General features: G+C 39.1%; 1 protein-coding gene across 1 annotated transcript in view; it reads left to right on the top strand.

The window, feature by feature from the left end:
• Positions 1 to 1,105: 1,105 nt before the first annotated feature.
• LOC107088140 (ataxin-1-like) overlaps positions 1,106 to 10,432 on the top strand; it is a 19,779-nt gene continuing 10,452 nt past the window's right edge. Inside the window, exon 1 of the mRNA XM_015380107.1 lies at positions 1,106 to 1,519. The gene's annotated coding sequence lies outside the window, so the exon portion shown is untranslated. The remainder of the gene's footprint in view (positions 1,520 to 10,432) is intronic.

Below are 10,432 nucleotides of genomic sequence, written 5' to 3'. Positions count from 1 at the left end.
GATTTAAATCCTGGGATGGGAGCCCTTTCCCCCAATGCACTTGTATGTCCTACCTGGATACTCCAACCTCCTCCTACAATTCAAAGCAATACATGTTCAGTAATTTGGTCAGTTTGAAAATTCTCAAACTGATTTTGTGCTTGCAAGGTTACTTATTCGGTCTGTCTCTGTTGTTTTTTTCTATGTGATTTTGTGGCTCTGGAACTTTTCGAGGATGCAAATTAAATTAATTTACTGGTAGAGATACTGATACTTAGAGGCCCTATCTATCTGTCTGTCCATCCGCCCGTCCGTCCATCTGTCAATCTCTGTCAAACTGTGAGTTTCTTTTAGGGGGTAATATAAAGCTCTAACAGTCTACTTGAAGGAATTTAAATGAAAGTACTGTTTAATTTTTAATAATCCAATATTAATATGTTAGGCTTAAAAAAATAAGCCGTGATGTTGTTTCGTTGTTTAATACCCTAAACACATTAGAGATAAGCTTCATTCAAACGGTTTATGCTTTGTCATACTGGATGGGAACTGAGGCATGCAGTACAGTAAAGAGAGCATATGACTTATTGCTTAATTGCACAGGACATTCCCATACCTCACACTGGTTTCATAATAAATTCTGAGTGATTTTTTTTTTTGTGGTTTTATGCCTCAAATAAAGCGCATGATGCCACCACACGCACATCATGAACAAGTGATTGCGCCAAAAGGAGAACTGACTTGTTATGACTGAAGTAATGATGAAAATCTCACTGCACCATATTTGAACTACTGGGTGCTAAGGTTCATCTGCCACTACATATAGATATTCTCGTGATTTAGTTTAGTTCCCTCATCTACAGGGGCGAGCGAAGCACACCTTTTCCCATCCTCCCTACAGCCTCTGATTGGCTGCGCCGCAAAGAGGCTGAGGTGTTACAGCAAATAGTACAGGCTTGTGGGCCGGTCCATTCTGCTGCTCAAGGGAGGTTAATGAGTGAAGCCACTGGGCTGTCAGCCAAACCTGAGCAGCAATGCTAAGGCTCCCACAATGAGCCTGACTGTATTACCACTGAGCTCTGTCTAATTATACACTCCAAGCAAGGCAGGGAGAGACACAGAGCATATTAGGCAGGGGGAGAGGAAAAGTTACCAAGTATCCTGGTCTGGCTCATCGAACTCACCAAGAAGGATGATGGTAGACTGATGTTTTAAGGGTGCGATATAAGATTTGTGACAATTGAAAAGAAGGAGAGGAAGATCAGAAAGGCTGAAGGAGAAGCAGCACACTGAGAGGGAGATACATAAAGAGAGAGAGGGAGGGAGAGAGAGAGAGAGAGAGAGAGAGAGAGAGAGACAGCAAAGAGGCGTTTAGAGAGTGAGAAGTAGTAGAGGTAGGAATAGGATGAAGGCAGAGAAGGCTGAGCAGTAGAGAGCAGGAAGAGACTCACAGTGTCAAAACTGGATATTCCTGTGTGCCTGCTGCTGCCTGATCCAATGAGAACAACTCTCAGATACGAGCTACATAAAGGCAACTAGCAAGGTATGTGACCGCAGTGCTTCCTCCTCTCAGTCAGAGTGTGTGTGTCCTTATGTGTGTGTGAAGAAGAGAGCCAACACAGGTGTGTTGGCAACTTTGGATGGCAAGATAAATGGAGTGAGAAGACTGATTAAGGAGTTTAAGTTTTTGGCTCTGTGAGGGAGGGAGGTCAGCCAGACATGAAAGAAGATAAATATTACCAGTGAATTAAAGTTATATGTGTGTTTTTTTAAGACAAAAAACAAAGAGTAGATGATTGAACTGGAGGTAGATTGTGACTGATTGGAAGAGTGTGAGGTTTATCTCTCTGGCTGACTGCAGATCAGGGCTTTCAGAATTAGAGCAGTGGGCTTAAATAGCCCTGGTCCAGAGATAGCCAGGGGCCCTCCAGGAGCCCGCTTAAATTGGGAAGGATGGAGATGAGACTGAAAAGGGTGGGGTTCGTCCAGTTAATGTTTGGGTGGGGGGGGATGGGCGGGGGCTGGGGAGGGGGGTTTGGATGTCTGAATAAAAGGAAAGTATGATCTACAGATGTTGGCATCAGATCTCTTAGGAATGTCATGCAATAAAGGGACAATATGCAGGTGTGCAGGTGCATTAGTTATAATCTATAAACATTTATTAGAAGAACATGCGATGGTAGTCTTTTAATTCTCTTACCTGACTTTTGAAACTTTCCCTCATTTATCTGTAAAAAGATCAGAGCAGTATTTTGTACTCTCTGTCACAAACAGTGAACTGATCCTTCTTTTTTATTAATCCTCCTCGCACCCTAGGAGTGCGGTTATGATTTCTATACAGTAGGTGTTGTCATTTTGTTGCCCCGTTTGCAAATATTCTGCATAGAGGAAAATTTACCAAGTTCCAGCAGTCCAAGATGTCCTTCAAGCAAGACATACAGCATTTGTCATTGCCAGCTTAATTCGCTTATTTCAATTACTAGGATGATCTGCTGGAGTCAACAGGAAGTCTTAGGTCTCTGTGTTACTGCTTCCTCTAATGCCTACTTTGAAGGAACTGTTACAAAGTGAGTTAATGTGAGTATGTACTTTTGCTTGTAATCTTTGATTTGTCATTCAGTGCGTGTAGCTGCAAGGAGTCCCTCATGATTGTGAGTCTAGATTCACTCTGCCTAATTTAGAAGCTATCTTTATGTTTTAATATTGTATTTGATTGCTAGTTATTAGAAGAAAGCCAGAGGGTTTATATTGTGTATAGCATGGTCTTGAATTGCATTTCGTTTCACTTAATATGCTGTGATTATTTTACAGTATGGGAACAAAAGCATAAACAATTAAATGGGCTGAATGAAAAGTTTGACCCATGTTTCTTGTGTCACCCCGATGAGAAGAACAGGCCTCTTGTGGGAAAAGGTTGAGTGGCTGCTGGCCCTTTAAGAGGTCTATTTTTACAGGGGCACACTCATCCATGGAGTGAGGCAGAAGCACATGGAGACTGTATCTGAGGACCACAGCTTCGATACTGAGTAACTGAGGGGGAATCCAAATATTACTCCTTTCACACAAACTCCAAAGATCAAAATGATCAAATCTGATAGTTATTTTTTTTTTTATCTAACTGCTGAAGAGAATCAGCCCTTTTTCACAAGGATTCGTCTGAAGTCTAAAAGTGATGAGTGGGTGCATGCAGTACACAAATCCTTTCCCCACATTTCCTTTTCCTACATTCCCACATATTTGTTTTGATATGGAGCTAGATTAAGAGAACTGGAAACATGCATGGCCTTTAAAAAAGCCCCATTAAATATACACTTTAGTTCGCTGAGATCCCCACGCTCCTTGAAAGAAAGCAAACAAAGGTGCACATTTTTTCTCATACACCCATACGTGCAATCAGAGGTGAATGCAGTTCTATTCACCCACACAAAAAAAAAAAAAAATACCGATACATCCTCAATATCTGGACCTAAAATAATATTCTCCTTATGCAATCTGCATGTTATATAATGCATGGCCTGTCATTATCACAGCGCTCCTTCACGCCCTGCTGTGCCTCTCCACCTACAACACCACGCAGACAGGCAGACACACACACACACCCAACATCTTGTGTTAGCAGTCATATACTCTACTCTAGCACTCTCACCCACGCTGAGTGTAGGCTCTCAAACAGCCACCCTGATAAGTGAGAGGGAAAGACGGAGAGGGAGACTGAGAGTGGGTGGGGTGGGGAGGTTGAAAGTGAAACACATAGAAAGGGAAAACTATAGACTGAAGTGTACATTCATGCTAAGACGATGCATTTGCATGACTGCAAAAATCTGTCCTTCTTGTGTCTGTGATGTTTATTAGGAAGGTGTTCAAACTCCAAATTAGATATGAAGGCCCCTACAGTAGGAGCAACAGCTTGGCAAACATTTGACCATATCAAAATGTGAAATGATCAACAAGGGTTACATTTCTTAACAGCTTTGTTCACTATTCAGAAATCCATGAAACTCTCACCACCTCTTTGCAAACAGAGCAATGGATAATCCCCCTCTTTGTCACTCTATAGTCACACCTACAGAATAGGGCGTGCTTTTACATGCCTTTGCCTGTCCTCCATCTTATCTACTAACAGAAATGAATCATATTTTTTCTCTATTTTGGTTCCAGTTGGAGTGTTTCAATAAGTCACCCATTGGGATATAAACTAATATAAGCATTTATATATTAACGTTCTGACCACAAATATGAATGTCTCTTATTTGGAATCAGTGTGACAGACAAACATTAAATAAATAATACTTGGAACAAGAAGACAAGTTATTTATCTATTTCAAAATTTAAAATGTGCTTTTGACTGCAGTTGTGTTCTACCCCATTGAGAAAATAAGTTCTGGTAAAATCAACGGTTCCTGGTTATTTTCCTTTTCCCTATAGACAAGTTTTATTGCAGATGTTAGATTTATGTATGAATGTTTGGCTTTTCTAACATACAGTGTGAGCATGATTTGTCCTGAAACATTTTATTGCAGCACAGACTGTATGTTTCAGATTGTTGTTCTCCTTAAAGGTGGATGGCAACCTAGGTCAGCAGCATCTCACCAATTATCAGCCAGAATTGCTTTTCATTGAGCTCAATTCAACGTCATATCAGCTCTGATCAGCTTCTCCTACTGAACTGAGGTATCATTATGGCACAGTGGTCTCAGACTGCAGGCCTCAGGAACTACTGATCTGCATCTTCAAGATGTCTCTGCTTTAACCTCCCAACTAAAATGTTTTACTCATTTACAGACCTCTGTATTGCCAACTGTGTCTCAGTTAAGTTTGGGAACACTGTAATTAATGCTTAATTTTACAGTCTGAGCTAATGAACTGTTCAAAGGGACGTGGCTTGCTTTTTGCATGTATGCAAACAAATGCACCATGAGTACCTTTTTCCAGATATCATTTGTCACTCATATGACTTGTAACATGCTTTCAAATCTTGTTGCCTTTTTTTTTTAGCTAATGTGTTTTTTTTATAACCATCTCCATAAAGGCCAGATGTGTGAAAACCACAACATTGGCTTTCAGATTTTTATTTGTTAAAAAAATAAACGAAAAACAATTTCTTTTTCTATCCATTTCATAAAATTTGCCTAACCTGTCACATTACATCACAATGCGATACATTAAACATTCAGGCTGCAATTTAAAAAAAAAAAAATGTAAAAAAAAAAAAAAAAATAAAAATAAAAAAGTTTAGGTGAATTTAGTAAACGTGTAGAAAATTTATAAGTTTATAAGTATGTACATTTTTCCCACACTTGGCAAACTGTTGATTTCTGTCTATTTCTAAGCTGTCAAAAGCCTCCAAGAAGTCACCTATTATTACTGGCTTACTGGCATATTTTTCAGCAACAAAAAAGCTGTTTCACATGGCATGGTTCCAAGAAAAAAAATGTAAAAAAGAGAAAACGGGGCGAGCTTCGGTGGCCTGATTCGGATTCGAATCTGACCTGTGGTCCTTTGCTGCTTGTCTCTTCCCCTCTCTCATACCCCCTTTCGTGTCAGCCTACTGTCGAAAAAAAAGAGCCACTAGTGCAATTAAAACTACAAAAAAAGAAAAAAAACTTTTAAAAACAGCTTCCCTGTGTTATACTTAAACAGGTAAAAGCACAGAAACCATCAAAAATTAATATTAAAATACCACTACAATGGTATACATACAGTGAAAGATATGGGTTGAAACTGTGCAGTTATGTTTGTGTGTGAATTATGTACTTTCTGTTTGACTCCTACTGCTGTTTCTGAGACAGAGAAGTCTTATTTGCTGTTTCACAAAACCTGCTTTTTAGGATGAAGAGAGTGATGGGTTCAACATGTTTCAAGAGGTGGCATAGCTCTGAGTTATGTGTGCTTGTGGCCTAAATTTACATATAGAAAATCCTTGCTATTCTATTCTATTCTAATAAAAAATTAACAAATTAAGAATGTAATAAACAAAAACATAAATGCAAAAATATGCAAATAATAAAATATGTATGTACATCTGCAGCCATAAAAACAAAAATGACTGATTTTGTATTTGGAATTGTATTAACGCATTTTACAATTTAGTCCTCCTAGATGTGGGCTCCCCCAGCTGATCTGATATCAGAACAGGCTTAGGCTCTGAGCCAAGGAGCCAGGAGTGGGATGAATAATCCCAAACAGAAGCCAGTGTTTGAACACAGCTGACACTGTGCCAGACTACTTAAATGTGACAAACACACCTGTCGTTCAAGTTCCCTCACAGGGGCAGGGTGTTTCGTAGCAGGCGTTTCGACTCACTGCATGTGCAAAATAAATGTGAGCAGCTAAATTTGCACTTCTGGTCATTTGCAAATTGACCAGAAGCCATGTATGTGTTGTCAGTTACCTGACCACATACTTTGCTGCTTTTCTTGAAATGGATAGCTTTTTTTCTTGGTCTTGACCTAAGTGCATGATGGAGCTGAGTGCTCTCCTCCCCCACAACTACAATGAAGGTCAACAACCTTTAAACCCTGCCACCCACAACTTACACCCACTGTTTTTTCACTTAGACCTGCCTTTCCCTTTTGCGGGAGCCAATGCATTTGAGCTTATTCCCTCTTGGCTTTTTGGTATTAATGTGTAGGGAGTTGTATCATCTGAGACACATTCCATCCCACTGCATCAGCAGCATCTTGGAAAACTCCTTAAACAGCTTGTTTTATTAATTCAATCAAGTCAGGAGATAAGATCTGTGAATTATTTGTGCTTCTTAGAATTTATCAGCAAATCTATAGAAATATAAATGCTCTATTTAAAAATGATGTTTCATGCATCCTATTCAGACATGTTTCTGTTTAAACTGCAGCACTTTCATATACAAGCAGCCCAGGCAATATGTTGAATAAAATGACTGCAACTGCACATGGCAGGGCAGAAGATATGGTGTGGGAGGGGTAGTTGAGCTGCAGCAATAATAGCAGTATATAGCAATGTTACCTTCAATACCAGCAGTGATAAAGGTACTCTAAACAGAGTCTGTAAAGCCAGTCTAGACAGTCTATCTGAATATGAATGCCACTTATGCTATCAGTGAGGGACCTGGCCATGCTGTCTCTCCATGGAGATGTCATTTTTGGCTACAGCTTACTGACATTTTAGCAGCTGAAATAGAGAATGAGCAGAAACTCTATGTTTGACTGGCATTCATGGGGGGGGGGGGACAACCCAAAAACAGCATGTTTAGAGGAAACAGCATCCCCTGTTACCTCCTCTTTCACATCCACCAACTGAAACCTTACCTGTTTGTCCTCGCTCTATAAAGCTTCTTTTTTTTTTTTTTTCTTACCACTCTCCCGGTGCTTGCACCTCTCTTGTAAGCCGGTGATCTCATAGCACTGGAGTGCTTCAAAGGCACTAAGTCTGGTTAATCATATCACATACTAGTGCGAAGATCGGCTGCCAGAAAAACAGTGAGCCAGCACACACACATGCACACACACCTACACATGCACTTTAACACAAAAAGTTAGCAAGCTAATTTGGGAAGGAGATGTAAGAACAGAAATAGAAAAGCATGACTGTGCATCAGCCTTGTGTGGCATCATCGCTTGCTGTCATCGTGCCTATAGTATCACATTTGAAGGTCTAATGTGTAGGTTCTTCATCATGATAACTGCTAACAGAAAAAAAAACAGCCTATTGTGGTTTGTAAAGGTGGTGTTTTAGTATGGGAAGCAAATTATAATCCACAGAAAGTAGAAATGAAGAGATGAACTCCCATCACACAGCATCTGAAATGTCATTGAAATGACAATAGCATTACACCTGCAATTGGAAATGTCGTGTAAACTGTAAAAGGGTTCCACGCTGACATGTATAAAGGGAGAGATAGAGGAACGTGGGGAAGGCGGATGGCCCCGCTCAGCAGGGGAAAAAAGCAGAACGAGGTTGAGGAATGTTTTACTTCTGCTGACTAGCTGACCTGCATATAATTAGTCAAGTCATATTTTTAACTGATATTGCGTAAAAGCCAGCTTAAGAAGCCATGGCTGCCCTATTTATACCCCAGGGGCAAATGGCCCGTACCATTAATGCAGGGGGGATTTCCTCCCCAGAACTATACTAAGCCTGCCAGAGGCTGTACCAGTTAGGATTCACAAGGGATTAGCCCAGCAATACATTACAGGCCTCAGTACAGAGTCTGAATCACTCACAGCACTAAAAAAGCTTCCTGGATGGGAAGCCAAACGTCTTCAAACTTGGAAACAAAGTCCAGTGGATTTTTTTTAATTTTCTTTTATTGGAATTACTCACACACTACAAGAGTCTTTGTCAGCCACTGTTCTTTCAACAATTCAACCATTTATTAATCCATTTTAGCTACTTGCATATATATGTGAGCAGATAGGTACTTTTAAATGTCAAAGGAATGTGTTTTTAAGATTAGAGAAGGGCAGTTATCTAAATATAATAGAATGATGTGAAATTTGTATACATTTTTAAAATAGTAGTTAATAATTATTGATTAAAATAATAAGTTTTAAACTAGTTTATAAAATGAAATAAAAAATTTCTCCAGTAATCAGGTGTTCAGGTGCAATTCTATATTGCAGATGTTAGAATTCATTTGTATGTAATTTAAATAATTTTTAAACTTGTTTTGTAGCACTTTGAGATTTGAAATCAAATGTAAAGTGCATGATAAATAAAATTCATTATTATTATTATTATTAAATAAAGTAAATCTTATTTTTTGTTAAGCAATGCATAAGTCTGCCAGCAGATCTTCTGAACTCTGAAGGTGATAAAGCATGTTGAAAACTAAGTATGCACCTAACAAGTAACAGTGCAAACAACATTTTAGGCACTGCAAAAAAAAAAAAATCACTTTCATACAACATTGACCAGCTTTTTGCATATTTCCAGTGATTTTTTAATTACATTTCTTAAGAGGTGAGCTCCAAGTTTTAAATTTTGAAAGGTTGTCTTACCTTCAATCTGATGCCACCTCAACAAATTCTTTAGTGGATTCAAACTGGTTAGCCCTACTCCAAAAATTTTATTTTGCTTTCAGTCAAAAGTATCAGACTGATAATGAAGTATTTGTTCTAGACTTTTTACTATGAGCAGAATAATTTGGGTTTAATAGTTTCAGTTGATTGATATTATAGCCTGGCCAGCCAGACTGAATAACACAAGACAATTCAGTCTGGTAAACCATCATTAAGTTTGGCCAGATCTGGCACCACTCATAGTGCAGGAGTCATGACTTTACAATGGGTGACTCTTAGGGCCAGAATTACCCATAATGCAGCACTTTTCTGCTAGCACTGTGATAAATTGGCAAACACTACGAATCAATGTTGCAACGAAAATTAATAATGCACTCGAGAGCACAAAACCGACAAATTGTCCTCTGAAGAGTATTTTGGACAGCTTTCAAAGTTTGTGAAACATTGGAGTTTCTTCGTCACACCCATAGTCAACTCATTGTTTCAAACTTGATGTGGCCAACCCTGTTAGTCCGGCCTTTGAAAACGAGGTGTACTGTACCAGTCATTTATACCCTGTATCCGTCTGGCTAGCCAGGCTAGTGATATGTACAACAAATTCAAAGAGGTCTGATTCATATACAAGTAGTATTAAACAATGAAATGACTCAAGCAGAAGTGGAAATTCTCAGTTTTATTATTTCATATTGTCTTTTAACGGAATATGCTTATGAAACTGGATGTAAGTCTCACTGTAGGCCCGTTTGTCTTATGACTTATTTGACTGAGGTAAAGCTGCTGGCTCACCCTGCAGGAGAATGGATCAGAGCCCTGAAGGCTGACCTGGCCTGTCGCCCAACAAGCTATTGCCTGTATCACTCTGTCCTTTTATCAGCTTAGCCAGGCTTCTTGTAGTGTAAGCTGCTGCTGTAGTACTCTCTTCTCCCATCAGCCCCTCCCTGCACTGTTTTGCTCCAACTCTCCCCAAAATCTAACCTATGCTCTTTCCAAACATATCTATCTGCTTCTGTGCTTTGCCCTGACCTCGCCATACTCTCCTCTACTCTTCCCCTCCATTCAGATCTATTACATCCAGCAACAGAATTTCTGCTGCATCAGACATCCATCATAGATCTCCCTCTCAGTCCGATACCTGATAGGACATACAATACAGGCCTATGCACAAGGAAGGACAGATTTAAGAAATAAAGAAAACTAACAAAGAGAATATTTATTTTCTTATTATTCTAAAAGAATAAACTATTCACTCACCTAATGAGGTCATTGCTTTTTTACATTTGATTATCTATGATTTAATGTATACCCTCTGACTGACTCATTTGACCTTTCTTCTTAACCTAACTCTGTTGGTGTGTGTCATTGTATGAGTGAAAGAAAGAAAGAAAGAAAGAAAGAAAGAAAGAAAGAAAGAAAGAAAGAAAGAAAGAAAGAAAGAAAGAAAGAAAGAAAGAAAGAAA

The sequence above is a fragment of the Cyprinodon variegatus genome, unplaced genomic scaffold, assembly GCF_000732505.1.
Source record: "Cyprinodon variegatus isolate N-32 unplaced genomic scaffold, C_variegatus-1.0 Scaffold208, whole genome shotgun sequence".
Lineage (NCBI taxonomy): Eukaryota > Metazoa > Chordata > Actinopteri > Cyprinodontiformes > Cyprinodontidae > Cyprinodon > Cyprinodon variegatus.
This window is presented reverse-complemented; position numbering and strand designations above follow the sequence as displayed.